Source organism: Schistocerca gregaria, chromosome 1, assembly GCF_023897955.1.
Source record: "Schistocerca gregaria isolate iqSchGreg1 chromosome 1, iqSchGreg1.2, whole genome shotgun sequence".
NCBI lineage: Eukaryota > Metazoa > Arthropoda > Insecta > Orthoptera > Acrididae > Schistocerca > Schistocerca gregaria.
Window position 1 is genome coordinate 674,695,308 of NC_064920.1, and position 22,181 is coordinate 674,717,488.

The window sequence follows — 22,181 nt, forward strand, 5'->3', positions numbered from 1 at the left end:
ACCTTCATCCCTTAGGGGTGTGCCAGCCGGGGTGGCCGAGCTGTTCTAGGCGCTACAGTCTGGAACCACGCGACCGCTACGATCGCAGGTTCGAATCCTGCCTCGGGCATGGATGTGTGTGCCGTCCTTAGGTTAGTTAGGTTTAAGTAGTTCTAAGTTCTAGGGGACTGATGACCGCAGAAGTTAAGTCCCATAGTGCTCAGAGCCTTAGGGTTACGCTAGCATTTCATTACTTTGGGACATCAAGATCTTTCATTGCCTGATCAAGGGGTACTGATTTTGGTTGTGTTGGGCCAACCAAGACATACACGAATCAGACAAAAATATGGAGACAACAGAAACAAAACACATCACCAAGCTTAAAAATGTGTAGCACACCCGATGGCATCCAAGAAAGCTTTCAGTCGTCTCGAAATTGATCTTATATCGTTTTTGAAAACAGTTCTAAGTATATGTAACGATGACGGCTACCGACCACGCACCATCCACTTCAACGTAGACAATGTTGTTGTTGTTGTTGTTGTTGTTGTTGTGATCTACAGTCCTGAGACTGGTTTGATGCAGCTCTCCATGCTAATCCATCCTGTACAAGCTCCTTCATCTCCCAGTACCTACTGCAACCTACATCCTTCTGAATCTGCTTAGTGTATTCATCTCTTGGTCTCCCTCTACGATTTTTACCCTCCACGCTGCCCTCCAATGCTAAATTTGTGATCCCTTGATGCCTCAAAACATGTCCTACCAACCGATTCCTTCTTCTAGTCAAATTGTGCCACAAACTTCTCTTCTCCCCAATCCTATTCAATACCTCCTCATTAGTTACGTGATCTATCCACCTTATCTTCAGCATTCTTCTGTATCACCACATTTCGAAAGCTTCTATTCTCTTCTTGTCCAAACTAGTTATTGTCCATGTTTCACTTCCATACATGGATACACTCCAAACAAACACTTTCAGAAACGACTTCCTGATACATAAATCTATATTCGATGTTAACAAATTTCTCTTCTTCAGAAACGCTTTCCTTGCCATTGCCAGTCTACATTTTATATCCTCTCTACTTCGACCATCATCAGTTATTTTGCTCCCCAAATAGCAAAACTCCTTTACTGCTTTAAGTGTCTCATTTCCTAATCTAATTCTCTCAGCATCACCCGACTTCATACGACTACATTCCATTATCCTCGTTTTGCTTTTGTTGATGTTCATATTATATCCTCCTTCCAAGACACTGTCCATTCCGTTCAACTGCTCTTCCAAGTCCTTTGCTGTCTCTGACAGAATTACAATGTCATCGGCGAACATCAAAGTTTTTATTTCTTCTCCCTGGATTTTAATACCTACTCAGAATTTTTCTTTTCTTTCCTTTACTGCTTGCTCAATACACAGATTGAATAACATCGAGGAGAGGCTACAACCCTGTCTCACTCGTTTCCCAACCACTGCTTCCCTTTCATGCCCCTCGACTCTTATAACTGCCATCTTGTTTCTGTACAAATTGTAAATAGCCTTTAGCTCCCTGTATTTTATCCCTGCCACCTTTAGAATTTGAAAGAGAGTATTCTAGTCAACATTGCCAAAAGCTTTCTCTAAGTCTACAAATGCTAGAAATGTAGGTTTGCCCTTCCTTAATATAGCTTCTAAGATAAGTCGTAGGGACAGTATTGCCTCACGTTTTCTACGGAATCCAAACAGATATTTGCCGAGGTCGGTTTCTACTAGTTCTTCCATTCGTCTGTAAAGAATAATTCACGTTAGTATTTTTGCAGCTGTGACTTATTAAACTGATAGTTCGGTAATTTTCACATCTGTCAGCACCTGCTTTCTTTGGGATTGGAATTATTATATTCTTCTTGAAGTCTGAGGGTATTTTGCCTGTCTCATACATCTAGCTCACCAGATGGTAGAGTTTTGTCAGGACTGACTCTCCCAGGCCTTCAATAGTTCTAACGGAATGTTGTCTACTTCCGGGGCCTTGTTTCGACTCAGGTCTTTCAGTTCTCTGTCAAACTCTTCACGCAGCATCGTATCTCCCGTTTCATCTTCATCTACATCCTCTTCCATTTCCATAATATTGTCCTCAAGTACATCTCCCTTATATAGACCCTCTATATACTCCTTCCACCTTTCGGCTTTCCCCTCTTTGCTTAGAACTGGGTTTCCTTCTGAGCTCTTGATATTCATACATGTGGCTCTCTTTTCTCCGAAGGCCTCTTTAATTTTCCTGTAGGCTGTATCTATCTTACCCCTAGTGAGATAAGCTTCTACATCCTTACATTTGTCCTCTAGCCATGCCTGCTTAGCCATATTGCACGTCCTGTCAATCTCATTTTTGAGACGTTTGTATTCCTTTTTGCCTGCTTCATTTACTGCATTTTCATATTTTCTCCTTTCATCAATTAAATTCAATATTTCTTCTGTTACCCAAGGATTTCTACTAGCCCTCTTTTTACCTACTTGATCTTCTGCTGCCTTCACTATTTCATCCCTCAGTGCTACCCATTCGTCTTCTACTGTATTTCTTTCCCCCATTCCTGTCAATTGTTCTCTTATGCTCTCCTTGAAACTCTGTACAATCTCTGGTTTAGTCAGTTTATCCAGGTCCCATCTCCTTAAATTCCCACCTTTTTGCAATTTCTTCAGTTTAAATCTGCAGCTCAGAACCAATAGATTGTGGTCAGAGTCCACATCTGCCCCTGGAAATGTCCTACAACCTAAAACCTGGTTCCTAAATCTCTGTCTTACCATTATATAATCCATCTGATACCTTTTAGTATCTCCAGGATTCTTCCATGTATACAACCTTCTTATATGATTCTTGAACCAAGTGTTAGCTATGATTAAGTTATGCTCTGTGCAAAATTCTAACAGACGTCTTCATCTTTCGTTTCTTAGCCCCAATCCATATTCACCTACTACCTTTCCTTCTCTCCCTTTTTCTACTGTCGAATTCCAGTCACCCATGACTATTAAATTTTCGTCTCCCTTCACTACCTGAATAATTTCTTTTATCTCACCATACATTTCTTCAATTCCTTCGTCATCTGCAGAGCTAGTTGGCTTATAAACTTGTACTACTGTAGTAGGCATGAGCTTCGTGTCTATCTTGGCCACTATAATACGTTCATTATGCTGTTTGTAGTAGCTTACCCGCACTCCTATTTTTTATTCATTATTAAACCTGCTTCCGCATTACTCCTATTTGATTTTGTATTTATAACCCTATATTCATCTGACCAGAAGTCTTGTTCCTCCTGCCACCGAACTTCACTAATTCCCACTATATCTAACTTTAACCTATCCATTTCCCTTTTTAAATTTTCTAACCTACCTGCCCGATTAAGGGATCTGACATTCCACGCTCCGATCCGTAGAACGCCAGTTTTCTTTCTCCTGATAACGACGTCCTCTTGAGTAGTCCCCACCCGGAGATCCGAATTGGGGACTATTTTACCTCCGAAATATTTTACCCAAGAGGACGCCATCATCATTTAATCATACAGTAAAGCTGCATGTCCTCGGGAAAAATTACGGCTGTAGTTTCCCCTTGCTTTCAGCCGTTCGCAGTACCACAACAGCAAGGCCGTTTTGGTTAATGTTGTAAGGCCAGATGAGTCAATCATCCAGACTGCTGCCCATGCAACTACTGAAAAGGCTGCTGCCCCTCTTCAGGAAGCACACGTTTGTCTGGCCCCTCAACAGATACCCCTCCGTTGTGGTTGCATCTACGGTACGGCTATCAGTAGCGTTGAGGCACGCAAGCCTCCCCACCAACGGCATGGTCCATGGTTCATGGGGGGGGGGGGGGGGGGGGGGGAAGTAGACCATAAGGGCTCAATAATATTGGTACCTAGTGACCGTGACGGCGATGTAAAAGAAATGCGTTTGAGCTGTGGCTGGCTCGTCTTATGCTTTACATTAAACCTTGGTGGTTTAGTCTCCCGCGGTTATGCTGTTATCCTCTCTCTCTGCGAGTGGCAGTAGCAGCGTTTATCGATATTCGCACCCTTGTACTATCTTTGGTCTCGCACTTATAGTTTCCGGCTGTGCGGTGTGCGGGGAGTTGGTCGGTTGGCGAGGAAGTCTCCTTGGGGCATTATTTGGTCGGGCCCGCTGGCGGCATCCACGCGGGGTGACAGTGTGAGGTGCTGTTCCCATTGATACAAGGCCTGTGTCTCACCAATCCTGGGCACGAAATTTGAGTCTTTACTTAATCTTTCAGCCAGCTCCAACTGTTCACTTTATGTCGTTTGAATTTCGTGGTGGGCTGTTGGGACATTCCAACCAGCAACAACGTGTATTTTCAAAAAGCGCGAAATTCTAGCCGCCCTTCCTGTGGAGTTTAACCTAACTTGATTATTTTTTATCTGAAGCGCACCAGCGGAATCTTCTCGCTTGTGCCTGTCAAGGTTTCGGTTACCTGCCTTGGCCATTGACCTAAATTCAGGCAGTGTATTTTCCTCATTGTGTTGTGGCTGTCCAGCACGGCGTGTAGTTTGACAGCTGAATGTGTCATTCGTTGTGGGCGTCGATACCTTCTTCTGCGTCTTCCATTGAACTCCCTGTTGTGTGCTGGTCAGGTGGAGCGAAAGTTATCCTGTCGCTTGGTCTGCTGGCTGTCTGTCGGTTGGGTTGCCGTCAGATTGAGAATTATTTGGCCGACTGCCTGTCTTACCTATGGGGAGCGGTAGTGTTTGAATTCCAGGCCAACTCTTGGAAACTTGTGATCGCCGTTTGATGTACTGCCTTCTCTTATTTGTCTTTGTTGTTTATGTATGGCTTCTATCTGATTTTAAATTATAGTTGTTTTTCCCTTAAGGCTGAGACTGTTTGGGCCTTCAGCCTGACTTAAGGAAATTTTTAGGATAAGGCCTTCTGTCTTTTAAAATTCCTTTTTTTAGCATTAAGTTGTTGGCCTTTAACCGATTTTAAAGTAAAGTTGTTTTGCCCAAGGCGTGAGATTGAATGGTGCATCTAGCTAGGAATTAAGTTCTAAAATTAATGTTTGGCTTGCTCTATTTTTAATGTTTTATTTACTCTTGCGATGTTTGTCAAATGAATAAAGTAGTAGTGCAACTGACAGCCACGCATTTTGGCCCCTTTCCACAAATTAAACTACCTGTACTGTCTTGTGAGTATAGCAGGGGGTGTCATCGTCGTGCTCAAAAAACCAGTCGTGAACTATGAGAGCTCTGTAAATAAGGGCTCTGTCGCCTTGGAACATAGCATCACCGTTGGAGGAGAAACGCTGTGCCATTGGATGAACCTAATCAGCCTAATGGCACATAATCCTTTGTAGTAATGCGACCTTTGCACAAGTACCATGGGGAGCCCGGACTACCACGATCTGGCTGCCGAAATCATCAGCAAACCCCCACCATGTTTCACTTTTGGGACGTAAACTAGCCCAAAAACTGGAAACAGTGTGAAATTAGTCATCCGACCAAATGACTTCCTTCTATTGCTCCGTTGGCGAGGTTTTGTGGCTTCGGAATCACGTTTTCCCCGTTGTGACTCTTTGCATCACTGATGAATGCCTTTGGAATTCCAGCTCGTCCTGGAAATCCCTAATTATGGAGCTTCTTTCGTGTTGTTATGGTGCTGACACGGTTCGCGAGTGGTTCAAATTCCTCCGAGCACTATGGGACTTAACTGCTGAGGCCATCAATCCCCTAGAACTTAGAAATACTTAAACCTAACTAACCTAAGGATGTCACACACATCCAGGACCGAGGCAGGATTCGAGTCTGCGACAGTAGCGGTCTCGCAGCCCCACACTGTAGCGCCTAGAACCGCTCGGCCAACGCAGCCGGCGGTTCGCGAGTGCAGCATTCAGTTGTGCATGACTTTTGCCGCTGTCCCCATATTTTTTGTCACAATCCTCTTCAGTGAATGTCAAGATCACTCAACATACTCTTTCGTCCACACCTGATTCATCCGATGATGTTCCTCCACTATCTCTGTGTGCAGTATAAATATTTGATTTGATGGTCCTAAAACACCCAACGTTTCGGAAACACCAACCATACGAGCCGAGTTGCAATTCATTTATCTCGGACATAATGTACTCCCAACTACACAGAACACTGTTCTGACAAGAATGACGCGGATGACACAGGCGCCGTATCTACAGTAGAACCCCTCTAATCCGACCTTGGATGGTCCGTCACTCCGGTTAGTCCGACCTTACTCAGGCTCGCGAGCCTGTGCCGACTTGTCACTGACTCGACGCCTGTAGGGCCCTTGTTGCGGCGGCTATCGCTCTGCATATTGTTATACTGTACGTTATTATGCTGTTTTATCCTTTGTTGGTATTATAAAACGTCGTTGTTTGCTTTATTCTGTTCAAATGGGTCAAATGGCTCTGAGCACTATGGGACTCAACTGCTGTGGTCATCAGTCCCCTAGAACTTAAAACCAATTAAACCTAACTAACCTAAGGACATCACACACAGCCATGCCCGAGGCAGGATTCGAACCTGCGACCGTAGCAGTCGCACGGTTCCGGACTGCACGACTAGAACCGCGAGACCACCGCGGCCGGCCTTTATTCTGTGTTCCCTACAGTACTTATTATTGTAGATTGACTGTGTGTAAGGTTGTCTGTTTTTGAACATGTCTGGATTCGAACGTAAACACGTACGTATTTCACTAATGAAAAATTAGCAGTGCTACAAAGACTGGACGAAGGAGATTCGCTCCAAAAAATTGCAAAGTAACTGAATTAAGGTGTTACGACAATTAAGGATTGGAGGAAGAATCGGAAAGAAATTGACTCCTATACAGGTACGATTGATGGTGAAAACACTCTGAAGAATCCGAAAACATTAAAAAAGCCTAAACTTGAACTGCTTGATAACGCATTGTGGATATGAAAGAAAGAAACTCCAATATCCAAGACAATTCTCAAAGAAAAAGTGATAGTTTTGCACAAAAAAACTGGAAGCCGAAAGTGAATTTGCTGCCAGTGAAGGCTGGATTGATCCTTGGAAAACTCGTCAAAAATGTATCCCTGACTTTTTTTCCAAGTATTTTGTTTTCGCTTTTTCTGTAAAAACAATACGTACAGTATAATAATTTCTTAGTTTATAGAAGGAGCTTGCACAGGATAGAGTAGCATTGAGAGCTGCATCAAACCAGTCTCAGGACTGAAGACAACAACAACAACAACAACAACAACATACAGTAGTTTATTTCTTTGTAAAAAATTACTTTTTATGTATACAGTGCTATTAACATTTTTTAGTTTACAGTATATATCGTTTATACGTTATTATGGACAGTACAGTACTGTAATTTGTTTGTCGTTTTTCCTTTTAAAACCAATACATATTATAGTGTGTATAGACGTTTTTTTAGTTAATATACTGTTTAACACTGTGTAAAAAACATTTTTATATTACTGTAGACATCTTTTAGTTCATAAATCGTTTAATTTTTTGTACTAAATGTATTTCTATATTTTCTGCGATAAATATTAGATTTTCCGATCTTTTTCTCGTTCCGACCATAGTCCCGGTCCCGAAGGTGACGGATTAGAGGGGTTCTACTGTAGTCAGATACAACAGCACAACCTGCAGGCTTCTCTAGCATCTGCATTTATGTTCAACCACTAATTTCTGGCGGTGTTTCCACATTCTATCCAATCCCTGTACTTCATTGGAAGGAGATATAGACTACCATAGCTACAAATGGCGGACTTTCCTTCGACTGATAGTGAACAGCTGCAGGTAAGTCATTTGCTACGAGTGTGCAGTGAAGAGTCACAATGTAGTTAACATGGACTGCAAGTCGGTGTAGGCGGCGGCTGCTGGCATTATCAGGGCTCGGGGCTCGGATGAAGGGGCATCCGAGTAGCGCACAGTGTGGAGCTGAAACTCGACGCCGGCGTGACGTCACCGCCGGACACCCGACGCCGCTGTCTGCAGCGGAGCGCTCACCTGGGCCACACGTGCGGTGCGGTGCGGTGCGCTGCCGAGAGCGAGGCGCACAGATTCGCAGCCCCTCGGCTCTGCCTCTTGTGGGGCTACGGCATCGGGTGTCTTACACAAGCTAGCGACTCCGCGCGTCTCAAATCTTTGTACGCTCAGCGAGTCGGGTCACGGCTCGATTCAGGCTAGCAGTCGTTACAGTAGCTGTTCCCGATGTTCGGTTATCATCATAACGAGGCCCGAAATCTTATGCATTATCAAACGGATGTATATTATTTTAACCGAAACACTTGTTCATTTGTCGGCTGCAACCTGAATGCTTCACTTGTCCGGTGAGAAGTAACAACTACTTCATGCAATCTGTTTTATGAGTTGTGTATTAAAGTCATTCACCCCTAGCAACGATTTGATAATGTGAAAGATGTCACGTTTCATCGCGATTCAGAAACCACGTGGTACTGGCTGGGTACGTCAACTGAAATTTCAGAGCAAGACAAGGGCATCCTTAATAGTGAAGAAAATCTGCCAAAATTATGTTTATAGGGAAAGTATGCAAAAAATAAATAAATTAAAAATCATGACATCCGAATCGCGCCCGCCCGCATGTGTGTGTGTGTGTGTGTGTGTGTGTGTGTGTGTGTGAATTTCTAAGAGACCAAACTGCTGAGGTCATTGGTCCCTGGACTTACACACTACTTGAACTACCTTATGCTAACAACAACACACACATCCACGCCCGAGGGAATACTCGAACCTTCGGCGGAAGGGGCCGCACAAACCATCACAGGGCGCCCCAAACCGCGCGCCCACTCCACGCGGCCCCGAATTGCTTTCGCGACAGAAAACAGAACCAATCGTAGCTACTTTCATAATGAGAAGCCTCGTACGGATAAATACGCTATGGAAATAGATAAACATTCGCCTACCGTAAAAGAACTGCTTCTCAACGATCAGGTTAACAGTTACAGCGAGTCCTATTACGATTCAATGTCGTCGATTTTTAAAATATTCGCCCAGATATAACTATCTTTGTTGATTTTTCATTTCCTTTCGTAGTTTTCGACTACTGTTTAATTGCAGCAATGAACTTCTGTTTTTTACGGTTATTTTTGCTAAGTTTCATGCCTTGTATTGCAGCGTGGATTAGTGATGTTTCCTTGTCTGCTCGTCACCACATCCTGGGAGTTTTGTGCTTTATTTCTGAATTTTTCGTATTCGTTTATTTTCTTTTAATGTTCCTTACAATTATTCTCCTAGCAGATAATTATGGTGGTATGTGTTAGTGCATACTCTTCCCGTTAGTAATTCACACGTTCTTCTCATATATACAAATTGCACATCAGTATGTTTCGAATCTGGTCATCTCTTCTGCTTTTATTTGTAATACCTTTTGCCATCGGCCTTGCCGCTGTGTAACACCGGTTCCCGTCAGATCATCGCAATTAAGCGCTGTCGGGCTTGGCTAACACATGGATGGGTGATCGTCGGTTCTGCCGAGCGCCGTCGGCAACTGGGTGCACTCAGCCTTTGTGAGGCAAATTATGAAGCTACTTGATGGACAAGCACCGTCTGCGGTCACGAAAGCTGACAACGGCCGCGAAAGCCGTGTGCTGACCATGTGCCCCTCCATATCCGCATCCAGTGACGCCTGTGGCTGAGGATGAAACGGCGGTCGGTCGGTTCCATTGGGCCTTCAAGACCTGTTCGTATGGAGTTTAACGTAATTTAGTTTGTAATTCCCTTTAATATCTTAAAATGCAGTAATTTCTATGTTACGTCTATCCGCGTCATCCAGGTGAAGTTTCCCCTCACTAAAGTACAAGCGGCGTATATTTTTCACCAGATCGACGATTATCGTTAGAAGTATGCTTGGAGGAAAGCACTACTGTGTGTACAGATTACGCCACAGGTGCACAGATTTGAATGCATGGTCCTGTTACTGCACTTCCACGTCTGTGGCTGCTGGTGTGCTTACGGTGGAGTCTGAAGTTTCTGCTCTGGTTTCTTTGCGCTTTTTGTCCCTTTTGCCTACTACTTTCGAAACTTCCTCCGACTATATTTGCCGTATAGGTCCATGTCCTATCTCGCAAGTTTGGCAATTGCTTATTTGCAAAGTATTGCGTAAGTTTTCTCTTACAACGATTTTTAAAGTTACTTATCTATTCGTTGTAGAGGTGCATGATAGTGCTATGCTTCCCTTTTCGTACTAATATTTTACTTTTTCCATTTTCTATATGATTTGAAGATACACCAATAAAGCGAAACGGGTTATTCAATAATCATTATATGCAACCAAGACTACTGTCTTTATGGAAAAAAATCGTAAATGTTGTTATGCCACTTAGCCAATGGAGTGGAAAAGATTTTACATAAAAGTAAGCGATAAATCACAACTCTATACTTGTAAATAATAAGATAATAGTACTGATAAGAAACTGTACATGCCTCACACCGAAATACGTACAGTTCAATAATTATCTTTTATTTTATGGACCACTGATGATTCGTAATGTGAATAGATAAAATATATTTGATTAAAAACAAAAGTTGGGAAAGACGGGTAATGTTTGTTCCTGTCTACATGATAAATATAAAAAACTTTTGTGTTTCACTGTCAGTGACAATGGAAATTATCGTTTACTTCAGGACAGCAGCGGGCAGCCCTCTTCGTCTGCCCCATATCCTCAGTCCTGCGCGCCCTAGAAAGATATTGTTAGTCCTAAGAAAATAAAATGATGGACATCCCTAATTGTTTGATGATCCTGTAATAATGAAATCTTGTTTTTAAGAGAGATATCTACTTCTATTAGAGGCTGTATGCGCCATGTTTGTTGCGATTCAGGAATTTATTTAATCACCCCTATTCTTGATAGATGTAAAAAAAAAAACAAAAAAAAACATGCAGAACCCTTTGGAATTGTCCACATTACAACGTTCCATCTCTGTACTCTGTTTGCTGACACTGGAGGAGATGTTTATTAAATACAAGAGCTTTTCTCGTAAAACCGTAATGTTTCAACTTATACAAATTTAGCTTGGCCCGCACAATGAAGCGCAAATGTTATATAAAAAAGGTACATTTCTCTAATTTACACAGAGAGTAAATGGATTTTCTGTTGATTCTCTGTCCTTGAACGCCAAGTGCGAGGCTGTTAACAGCGGAACTGCTCGGAACACAAATAAACTGTTAACAGCTTACAATATTATTCAGCCTCAAATGCTCTTAACGTGCAACTTACATGATGCTGAAGTTCTGCAAAGTTTCATTGACTTCCCTCCGGTTAAATCGGGAAACGGAAAGCAAGCGAAGTGACACAGTGGTTATGGCTTTGCAAGAAGTAGTAGATAAGGTTAGAATGTCGCATCCGCTCGAAGTAACAACGATGAAGGTTCATTGTTGCATTGACAGTGAGATCATAGTGGCGGCGAGTACGCTGGAATTAGGGAAGGAAATCGGTTGTATTTCTTTTTTCTTTCTTTTTTTTTTAATGAAATTTCCCGACATTTGCCTGAGACTATTTCGAGAACAAAAGGCAACTGCATATCTCGATGGCAAGACAGAGACTTGCAGCATAGTCCTCCGGAAAGGAAGTTCATTGTCTTAAATAGTGCACGACCTAGTTATCTTTAGCATCCTTTCAACAACGATGACATTGGAGCAGAACCTCAGGCCATAAAAGTATAATGTGGAAAAACTGACCGAGTCAGCTCTTGTTCGGGAGGAATAACTCTCATGTCATGTACCTAGACTGATTTGGGTTTCCCGGGGTTGCCCAAATTGCCTTCGGGATGGTAAGCTTGACAAGGCAATAGTTCTTGATCGATAGAGCCAGTGTTCATCTCTGACGATCTCGAAGCTAAGCCACAGCCTAATATTCTCTTCTAATCGACAAAGGTGAAACATAAGAACCAGCTGTTATGTCGTAAATATATTCTTTCTGGTTTCCTAGGATGGTACTCTGCAGCCTCCTACGTGATGGGGCCCAGAACACATAGAAGGTCGGTCTGCGCAGGAAGGAGAAGGCGACCTCACAGAAAAAGGGGTTTCGCGTTACGCGCTTCCCGTTCCCGGAAGGGCCACGTGCCGGCCTGCGGCCGCAGCACGTGTCTCACCTCGGCAGTGTCAGATAATGCTTATCGGTCGCACGCCTCGCCTTACCTTCTCGCTGGCCTCACCATACAACCTATGCCCCAGCTCCAATGGTCATTGCCCACGGAGAGAGGTGTCTTACGTGAAAGACGCTCAGTCTCAGCAGCTTTAGTACATTTGCTGTTTTCACCCTTCATCTCAATTTACAAGGTTGCAGATTCGCTTACATACTGTCTGGAAAGAGTGCGGTATAGCCAACACAGAATAGAGGGATAAGCTATTTCCCGCATCTCGTGCTCGTGCGGTAGCGTTCTCGCTTCCCGCGCCCCGGTTCCCGGGTTCGATTACCGGCGGGGTCAGGGATTTTCTCTGCCTCGTGATAGCTAGGTGTTGTGTGGTGTCCTTAGGTTAGTTAGGTTTAAGTAGTTCTAAGTTCCAGGGGACTGATGCCCATAGATGTTAAGTCCCATAGTGCTCAGAGCCATTTGAACCATTTGATAAGCTATTCACATGAACGAAATTCAGGTGGCAGTAATTACGGTGTTTAACTGGTTCAGTAATCCCATACTGCCAGGAAATTGTCAATATATATTTGACTGGTGTCTATTCTGTCGGGCATTTTGATGATGAACTGGCTTTCTTCATTTGCTTAAATTACTTACAATTAATTATCATTCAATTTACTTTATATTTACTGGACATCTAAGCTCTGCGAATACTATGTTCAAAATGGCTCTGAGCACTATGGGACTTAACTTCTGTGGTCATCAGTCCCCTAGAACTTAGAACTACTTAAAACTAACTAACCTAAGGACATCACACACATCCATGCCCGAGGCAGGATTCGAACCTGCGACCGTGGCAGTCGCGCGGTTCCGGACTGAGCGGAATACTATGTAATAGCATCTATGTGTGTATGTAAATTCTCTGATACACATATTCTTTGGCACCGTTTCCTCTTTGTAAAACGCCGCGTTTTTATATAAACATCCGTGTCGCTGAAATATTTTGTGTGTGTGTGATGCTATACACCATCAGTTTCTTCAATATTCAGTTGTGTGTTGTTAAATCTTTATTGCTGTTTGGCGAAACATGTAGTTCTTTGGAAGCGTTCAACAGCGCTATAAAACGGTGCAGGACTTTCGATGTAAGTAAAGCACGAAATTAAGTCTCTTATGCTATAAACCATACATCACGTGCGGAGCTTGAGATATAAATGATTTAAAAACATGAACAGTCAACTAATGATGAACTTGTCGATTCGAATCCTTTAACAACGCTGTATATTCTTAATATGTACCAATGGGTCTGAGCACTATGGGATTTAATTTCTGAGGTCATCAGCCCCCTAGAACTTAGAACTACTTAAACCTAACTAACCTAAGGACATCACTCACATCCATGCCCGAGGCGGAATTCGAAAATCGCGCACAGTCGCGCGGTGCCGGACTGAAGTGCCAAGAAGCGCTCGGCCACAGCGGCCGGCCGTACCATTAATAGTGACTAGATGCTTTTCCTGTTTTATCGTACGAATTATCCAGTATCTACATTTTAAGTTTTACTTCTTAACACATTGTATGCTGTGTACACCAGTATTCCAGAAAAACGTGTTGCACAATAAGCATGGCTACTCATGCAATATTGCTTTGTGGGAAAGTTACAGGAGACGGACACAATTTAAAAAATTGCTCTAACGGGCTAGGACTGTAGTAAAGGACATACAAGAGTAAATACATCTCGGATGGAGCGATGTGGATTGGAGTGAGTATACTCATTAGGAATTTAATGTCTGTTGTATGTCACGAAATAAAGTGGCAATCAAAACTTAATTGCCTGATGGAAGAAGTAATAGCTTCTTCACATTCTAAAGGATACTTAATAAATAATGATGCTGAAATCAGGTGCAGTAATCTGCTGTATTACAGCATACAACATTATATTACATCTGAAAAGGATGCTCGCGGAGGTTCGAGGCCTCCCTTGGGCGTGTGTGTGTGTGTGTGTGTGTGTGTGTGTGTGTGTGTGTGTGTGTCCTTAGGATAATTCAGGTTAAGTAGTGTGTAAGCTTAGGGACTGATCACCTTAGCAGTTAAGTCCCATAAGATTTCACACACATTTGAACATTTGAGGATGCTCGCTGACGAATCACTTGCTGGAATTCTTATTGCTAAGCACGGCATGCATCGGTCGTTTTGGGCTCTGTATCAATTATTGCAACTATTGACAAAAGCCCACATATCCTGATAAAAACAGAAACCTACGCTAAGGGTTCTCGATGAAGATTTTATGCATAAGTGGCTGCTGCCGACGTATAGCACAAGAAAGAGCATTTAGGAAGGATTACGTTCCACAGAAATTGGTCTGTTTGTAAAAGTCATCTCCCCAAATTGTGTCTGTAGAGCAATAGTCTCCTAGATGCAATACACTTCTACTCATGCATGATCGTAAGTAACTAAATTCGCAGTAAAGAAACTAAAGCGACTAGCAACACGAAAACTGGTCTAAAGGCCAGAATGTCTTTCACTGGACGTGATAGGAATTTAGGCGGAATTCCCATGTCTTCACTGAACCTGAGACCTGCGCGACCCACGCAGTTGCTGTGGGGAGATCAAGATTCAGATGCAATCCGGACCACTGCGATACTTTAATTATCCATTAGGTATGTCGTGTGGCTAGGGCCTCTCGTCGGGTACACCGTTCGCCATGTGCAAGTCTTTCGATTTGACGCCACGTCGGCGACTTGCGCGTCGATGAGAATGAAATGCTGATGATTAGGACAACACAACACCCAGTCCCTGAGAGGAGAAAATCTCGGACCCAGCCGGGAATCGAACCCGGGGCCTTAGGATGGACATTCTGTCGCGCTGACCACTCAGTTACTGGGGGCGGACATTATCCGTTAAGCAAGGTATTCTCAACGGTGAAAGCGATCTCGGCCGTCAAGAAAAGTCCTAGAACCAGGGTTTATTTTTAATCAACGGTCGCATTCGAGAAAAGCCATTACAGCGACACAACTTAGATGATTTAGTTTAGAGGAAAATGTTTTCATATATTTTTGATCAAACGTTTGAAAATAAGACCCCCCCCCCCCCCCCAAGGAATTACACAATGGATTTTTATCCGAATTCTCATACCTAGTAGAAAGTTGAGAAGTGAACAAATGGGGGTATAAAATTGAACTGCGAGAGACCTACTTCTGCAGGGAAAGTCTTAAATGCTTGAAAGTGACCAGGGAAATTAAGAAAGACTTACTTAGTTATTTGAGGTAACATTTTTGTCCGAATTTTAATATCGAAACGAAGAGGGAGAAACAGAAAAATAAGTTATCAATTTACTGGCTTTAGATATTGCCTAGAAAGTAAATATTTAATTGCCTGAAAGGAAAATTACACAATGGATTTTGGTTCAAATTTCTACAGCCAAACTAAGAGTAGGAAATTAAGAAAGGGGCTATCAAATTGAGCAATGTGGGGTCTAGTACTGAAAAAAAAGATCAGGGTGATGTCTTATATATATCATAAATTATTAGGGTAAATAATAGAAACTTAATCACTTATATGAGGGAAAATTTTTGGTCAAATTTTCATTGAGAAACGAAGAGAAGGAAACAGAAAAATGGGATATCAAATTGACCAGTGTGAGATCTAGTTTTGCATAAAAAGATTTAATTGCTTACAGCTAAATACAGTAATTAAGAAAAATTTAGTTATTTGAGGTAGACTTGAAATATATCACTAACAGGTGCTGCTAGCTATGTAAATGAACTGTCCAAAAATATTAAATGACAGCATAAATTGAAATGGTATTATCAGTATACCGATCGACATTTAAGTAAACTACATTTCAGGCTTTCTGAACAAAACTTAAAATAAAATTATGAAAATGAATTGTCAATTTTTTTTGTAAAAGTAAGCAAAAAATAAGCTGGAGAAACATTTGTCACGCCATTGAATGGTACTAGAAATCATGTAAAGCAAATGAGGTGCCGATTGAGAATTTAAATTTCAATGTTTGACTTAGAATCTTAGAACTTTAAACAGCAGGTCTACTAGAGGATTTTTTTCCGATGAAGTTTCACTCTATGGTCTCCTTATGTCAGTAACGTATGACCAACTGGACAGGCATTCGAGCATCATCCAAAGCCGTGTCTAGTATTTCTGTAATATATTTAAATTCTTATTTTTACATAAATCACTTCTCAAAACACTTCACCGTTTCTTTTCTATTTTTTTCAAAGTTTTATTTATTTATTTATTGTATCAACATACGCTTAAAAGTAACATTATTTGACTCAGTGCTGCTGTTTGATGTATTAACATTCACTTTTTGTCATGAAAGAATATAGCAGTCAGTTTCCAATACCGTTGTCAAATAACAAAAACAACTATTACATGACTTCGTGAGTAGCCACTCTGCTTCTTACATACAAGCCTGAGAAAAATGCTCTCGTTAACTTATCTGATACATGGGTATACAGCGAAGACACGAAAAGTTCCCACATTTCCTCAGTAAAGTACACTGTGAAAGAATGTACCACGTCTTTGCTCTGTGACCATCTATTTGTCCACGTGAAACATGGCCCTGTAAACACTGCGAGTTATCTCTAGGGGCGTCAGAGTGCAGACAGGCCGCAGCCCTTTGCTCGCAAAGGTCGCAAGTGGCAGAAGCAGCTATCAGGGCACCGAGAGCCGTGCAGCAACTTGCGACACCCGGCAGCAGCGTCCGCCGTCGAAGGCAAGCAGGGAAAGGACTACTTCAGTCGTCTCACTGTACGGATTTTATGCCGGTACAGGTGTTTCAGATTCCGATAAGCTGAGTATTAAAAATGAAATACGTAAACAGCGGCAGCTATGTGAACGGCTTTGAATTAAAGATCAGAAGATGACATCACTCCGTAGCAAGAAGCCTCTGAACACAATATGGAGGTTCATCTACATGGAGCCAGCAGACTCATTGTGTGGGAAAAGTACTATGCTGAACATTTCGAAAAGATCTCTCTCTCTCTCTCTCTCTCTCTCTCTCTCTCTCTCTCTCTCTCAAAAGTGTATTACAATAGACTGAGGAAACTTTTTGGCAGATTAAAACTGTGCACTGGACCGGAACTCGAAACCGTGACCTTTGACTTTCGCGTCAGAGTGTTCTAGCAACTGAGCCACCCGTCTCACAACTCTACTTCCGCCAGTACCTCTTCTCCCACATTCCAAACTTCACAGCAATTCTCAAGCGAAACATGCGCTCCTGGGAAAAGTAGGGAATGGAAGTGACGTACTGGTGGAAGAAAAGTTGTGCGGATGGGTCATAAATCGTGCTTCATCAAGAACATGTCCGCGAAGGGTAAAGGTCCTGGGTTCGAGTTCCGGTCCGGCACATACGTTTAATGTGCCAGGAAGTTTCTTAACTGCTCACACTCCTTGACAGAGCGACAGACTCATTTTGCAGGAGAGACTAATGGTACCAGATTAGTTGCACATATGAATACGTTTTCCACAGTCCACCACATCATACGGGAGCTTATCATATTTCTGTCATTAATAATAATTTTGTATTGTGGACAGTTCCCAGTGATTTCTTTATCTTACTTATCACGCTTTCTCCTTTACAATCTGTACTGAAAAGTTTTAAAAATTTATGTTATTTTGTTTGAGTACATACTAAATGAAAAACGGAAGAAGGGAACAACTTAGAGCAATCTAGTAGTTCTTCAGATGGAATTTTTATACCCAAAAGTACTGGACGCCGTAGGAAAGCCAACATCTTACTGGCTGCAAGGGTACGTTGCAAATAATATGATCCAGTAGTTCCATGTGGCATAAAAGATAAAGTTAAAATTTGCAGATCGTCGTGATTCATCGTGTATTTTTACCCTGAGCGCTTTGTAACTTATGGCTCTAAACGAAATCAGGTAATCTATTACATACCGTTCAAGCAACAGAGACCCCAACACCCGTTGATCGACACTTTTGATCGAATTTTCTCGGAATTCCTCTTGTTGTCTCTCACACGGAAGTAACTCACCTGAAAAACAAAGAAGATTGTCACTTAACACATAGTTGAACTAAGTATGACAAAAGAGACACATACAGAAACAAACAGGTTCAAAAAAGTATTGCTGTCCTTCATATGTAAAATACCTTAATAGTGAGAGAAAAATGAAGGACTGCAGGTTCTACGAAACAGTGTTTTCGATGTTGTTACTGACTACAGAGGTGGTTAGTGCGGCTCCAGGATGCATTCTAACAATAAGTCAATATTTTTAAATGGTTTAGTTGGTAACGTGACTGTTCAAATATTCTAGAACAATTCATCATACGGCGGGTTGAAGTGACCCTGACCCGCCTTTGAATTGGACACTGCCCCTAACACATAGATAGCTTCTTACTACTCCGAAGAAAAGGGCGAAAGGGACATCCTCAACCGGTTAAGTCATGGTGAATGTCTTTTCCGATTCTGAAGAGATAATTTTGTTTGACGACGTCGCTCATGGTACAACGATCATCTATGAAGTACCGGGTGATCAGTCAGTATAAATTTGAAAACTGAATAAATCACGGAATAATGTAGATTGTGAGGTACAAATTGACACACAAGCTTTAAATGACATGGGATTTATTAGAACAAAAAAAAAATACAAACGTTGAAAAAATGTCCGACAGATGGCGCTTCATCCGATCAGAATAGCAATAATTAGTATAACAAAGTAAGACAAAGCAAAGATGATGTTCTTTACAGGAAATGCTCAACATGTCCACCATCACTCCTCAACAATAGCTGTAGTCGAGGAATAATGTTGTGAACAGCACTGTAAAGCATGTCCGGAATTATGGTGAGGCATTGACGTCAGATGTTGTCTTTCAGCATCCATAGAGATGTCGGTCGATCACGATACACTTGCGACTTCAGGTAACCCCAACGCAAATAATAGCTCGGACTGAGGTCCTGGGAGCTGCGAGGCCAAGCATGACGAAAGTGGCGGCTGAGCACACGATCATCACCAAACGACGCGCGCAAGAGATCTTTCACGCGTCTAGCAATGTGGGTGGAGCGCCATCCTGCATAAACATCGTACGTTCCAGCAGGTGTTTATCAGCCATGCGATTCTGTAACATATCGGCGTACCTCTGACCTGTTCGGTAGCAGTTTTGCTGTCCAGCGCCATCTGTCGGACATTTAATGAACTTTGTTCTTTTTTTTGTTCTAATAAAACCCCATGCCATTCCAAGCATGTGTGTCAATTTTTACCTATTTACATTATTCCGTGGTTTATTAAGTTTTCAAGTTTATACTGACTTTTTGATCACCCTGTATATTGTGAAAACCCTCAGTAAATTGAAGAAATGACTTCAGTGTGTTCGTCTCCACAAAAATGCAAAAGACCTTCCGCTTCTCCATGACAATGCAAGGCCTCACACAAATCTGCGCACCAGACAGGAGCTGACAAAAGTTCATTGGAGTGTTCGTCCTCACCCCTTCCACAGACTGGATCTCGCACCCTCCGAAGTCCACAGGTTTGCCTCAGCGAAGTATGCATTTCGTGTGAAGCAGTTCGTGGATGATGGGGAGATTACGGATACAGCAAGGGGTGGGCTCCAACGCCGACAAGTAGCGTGGTACCATGCGGGCGTACAGACCATCCCAGTGAGGTGGCGTAAGGCCGTCGCACTGGACGGAGATTATGTTGGAAAATGGGGTTTTGTAGCCAAAAGAGTAGGTAATAATATACCGTACTGGAATCCAGAATAAAATCAGCCTGCTTTCAGAAAAACATTTGTTGCGTGCTTTCAGAAAAAGATGTGTTTCATTACTAATTGAACGCCCCTCGTATTAACTTTTTTGTTGCTGCAGTCGTGAATGGTACGAGGTACAGGACAAACAGTAATGGTGGCGAGCGGTCTCCGCAACTGTGTGACGTGTGTCAACACGAACAGGTGTGGACTCTGGCGACGCGGGGGATGTGAGAATGTCAGCGACACTCGTGGCCCTAATTGGAGCAATTTGCTGGCGCGCCCGCCCCACGATAATTGCAGAGCGGCCGGGGCGCCTGGCCGGTGGCTCCACCCTGCGTAGCGGGCTGCGGACGGACGTGTAGTTTAGTGCAGCGGGCTGTGGCGGGCAGGCACGGCTACGGTTTCTGCCGCCGTAAGCGCTGCCTCCCCGGGCACACTTGCCGGGATTCCTCACTAGTTTAATGAACACCCCGCACGCGGTGCAAGTGTTTAGCGCCAGTGCAGGCAACCCTAGCCAGGCCCGAGGGCTACGTCAGGATCTCTTACAGCTGAATCGGAAACGCAAGTGGTATGCTTTAGATATACGAGGTTTGGTTAAAAAATAACCGGAGTGTTTTTTAACAAACAACGCTGGTGTGAAGGTGAAAGGCTATACTGTCGAGCCACGTGACGTCTCCTCCATTCTCGGTACCCACTCACCTGCTGACCCCGTAGTCGGGCCGTGTCCTTCGTTTGTGTCAGATTGTGGATCCGCAGCCAGTCGAGAAAATGCGGACCGCAGCACGCTGTGCGAAACGTTTCCCTAGGCGCGGGGCGGTGTGGGTCAGATCGTAAACAATGAAACTGGTGTTTTTCATAAGTTGGCAACTCTACTTTACAGAGTGATATGACGACTGCCCTCTGACCCCACTTTTTATTTCAATGAAAATTTTATGCTATTGAAATAGAGAAATATTTAAGCTTAAAAATTTGAAGCTACTTAATACTTATCACGCCACATCTCCTGACTTTGAGGCGTATGGTAATATAATTTTATAGCTGCATTCAGTAGTATACGTCGATAACGTCTCAAGATTCCTCTTTTTTTTTGTTTATTTATTTTTTCTTTTTCTTCGTTGTTGAGCGTCGGGTTTGGTCGTTGCGGACGTCGCATGACATACGTTAGAGTTCGTTTGTTGATGCTTCCACTCAGTTTTTTACTACAGAAGCCAACCGGCTCTCTGACCGAACACGCTGAGCTACCGTGCCGGCAATTTGGCGGGTCAATTACAGCATGACTGTATGCTATAAAGTAGAAAGCACTTTCGCCACGCACAGTGAGCGCGCGTTTTGAGGCGCCATGTCACGGACTAGGCGGCCCCTCCCGCCGGAGGTTGGAATCCTCCCTGGGGCATGGGTGTGTGTATTGTTCTTAGTACAAGGTAGTTTAAGTAGTGTGTAAGTCTAGGGACCGATGACCTCAGCAGTTTGCTCCCTTAGGAATTCACACACATTTGAACATTTTTTCAGAAAGCACTTTTCCCTTATTGCAGGTAGCGAAGTTTTCTGAAGTGACATTATTATCGTAGTATATAAGGCGTTGCTCAATGTTAGTACATAAGGCGTTGCTCAATGTCAACATATGAGATAAAACCAGAAAGAAAAGATGACGATCTACTGCTGCAGCTTTTGTACCGAAACGTCGAGTTGTTAGAATACCACTGATCTCTTTGTTTTCACAATGATGGAAATTTGTTTTTTGGCTTTGTAAATAAAGTCAGACCCTTTTATTTCTTTCCATGGACTAGCGGAGGAGAGCTGTCAGGTTCCTGCGATGTGCGGGACAGACTCGACCAGATGCACGCAAGCGTTCCTCTTGCCAGGCAGAACCCGCATACGACAAACATTCTGGTATGTTTCCACTGTGCGACTGGGGAGCCCGGCGCAGGTGGGAAATTGCAGCTTTACGGTATTGATAAAGTAACGGATTAATGTAGAATTTTGAGTAAAACTTCGAAAGTCCGCCACAGAGGTCCATTGTTTGTTGAAAGGAGGGGACGTTGATGGTTGTCCTGCAAGCATTCTAGTTTTTGAGTTGTTAAAGCGGTTCAAAGAGGAACGAAAAGACGTTGAGGATGAATCACGTCCAGGGCGATCCCCAACGTCTACAACGGCCGCAAACGCAGAAAAATTTGAAGATTTAAAATGAAAAGAACGTCGGTTGAACATTGAGGATTTCTACGGTTGGTGATATTGTAAGAGTCGAGCAAGAAGAAAGCGATCTCTGTCGAGGAAAAAAGTCATGGATTCTGCATGAGCACAACACTCCGACCCATAATGCATTTGTCGTCAAGTCATTTTTGGCTACTTTTATTTCTCTGTATAATCATCTCCATTATTTAGCGTTTGTCTTATACGCTGCTGAGCTAAAATATGACGGCCGGTGTGGCCGTGCG

General features: G+C 42.9%; 1 protein-coding gene across 2 annotated transcripts in view; it reads right to left on the reverse strand.

Moving 5' to 3' along the window:
* LOC126362786 (uncharacterized) overlaps positions 1-22,181 on the reverse strand; it is a 1,515,202-nt gene that overhangs the window by 1,268,084 nt on the left and 224,937 nt on the right. The window contains exon 2 of one of the 2 annotated variants that reach the window (XM_050007909.1): positions 17,941-18,037. The exons of the other annotated variant lie outside the window; for it this stretch is intronic. The gene's annotated coding sequence lies outside the window, so the exon portion shown is untranslated. The remainder of the gene's footprint in view (positions 1-17,940; positions 18,038-22,181) is intronic. 2 annotated transcript variants of the gene reach the window in all.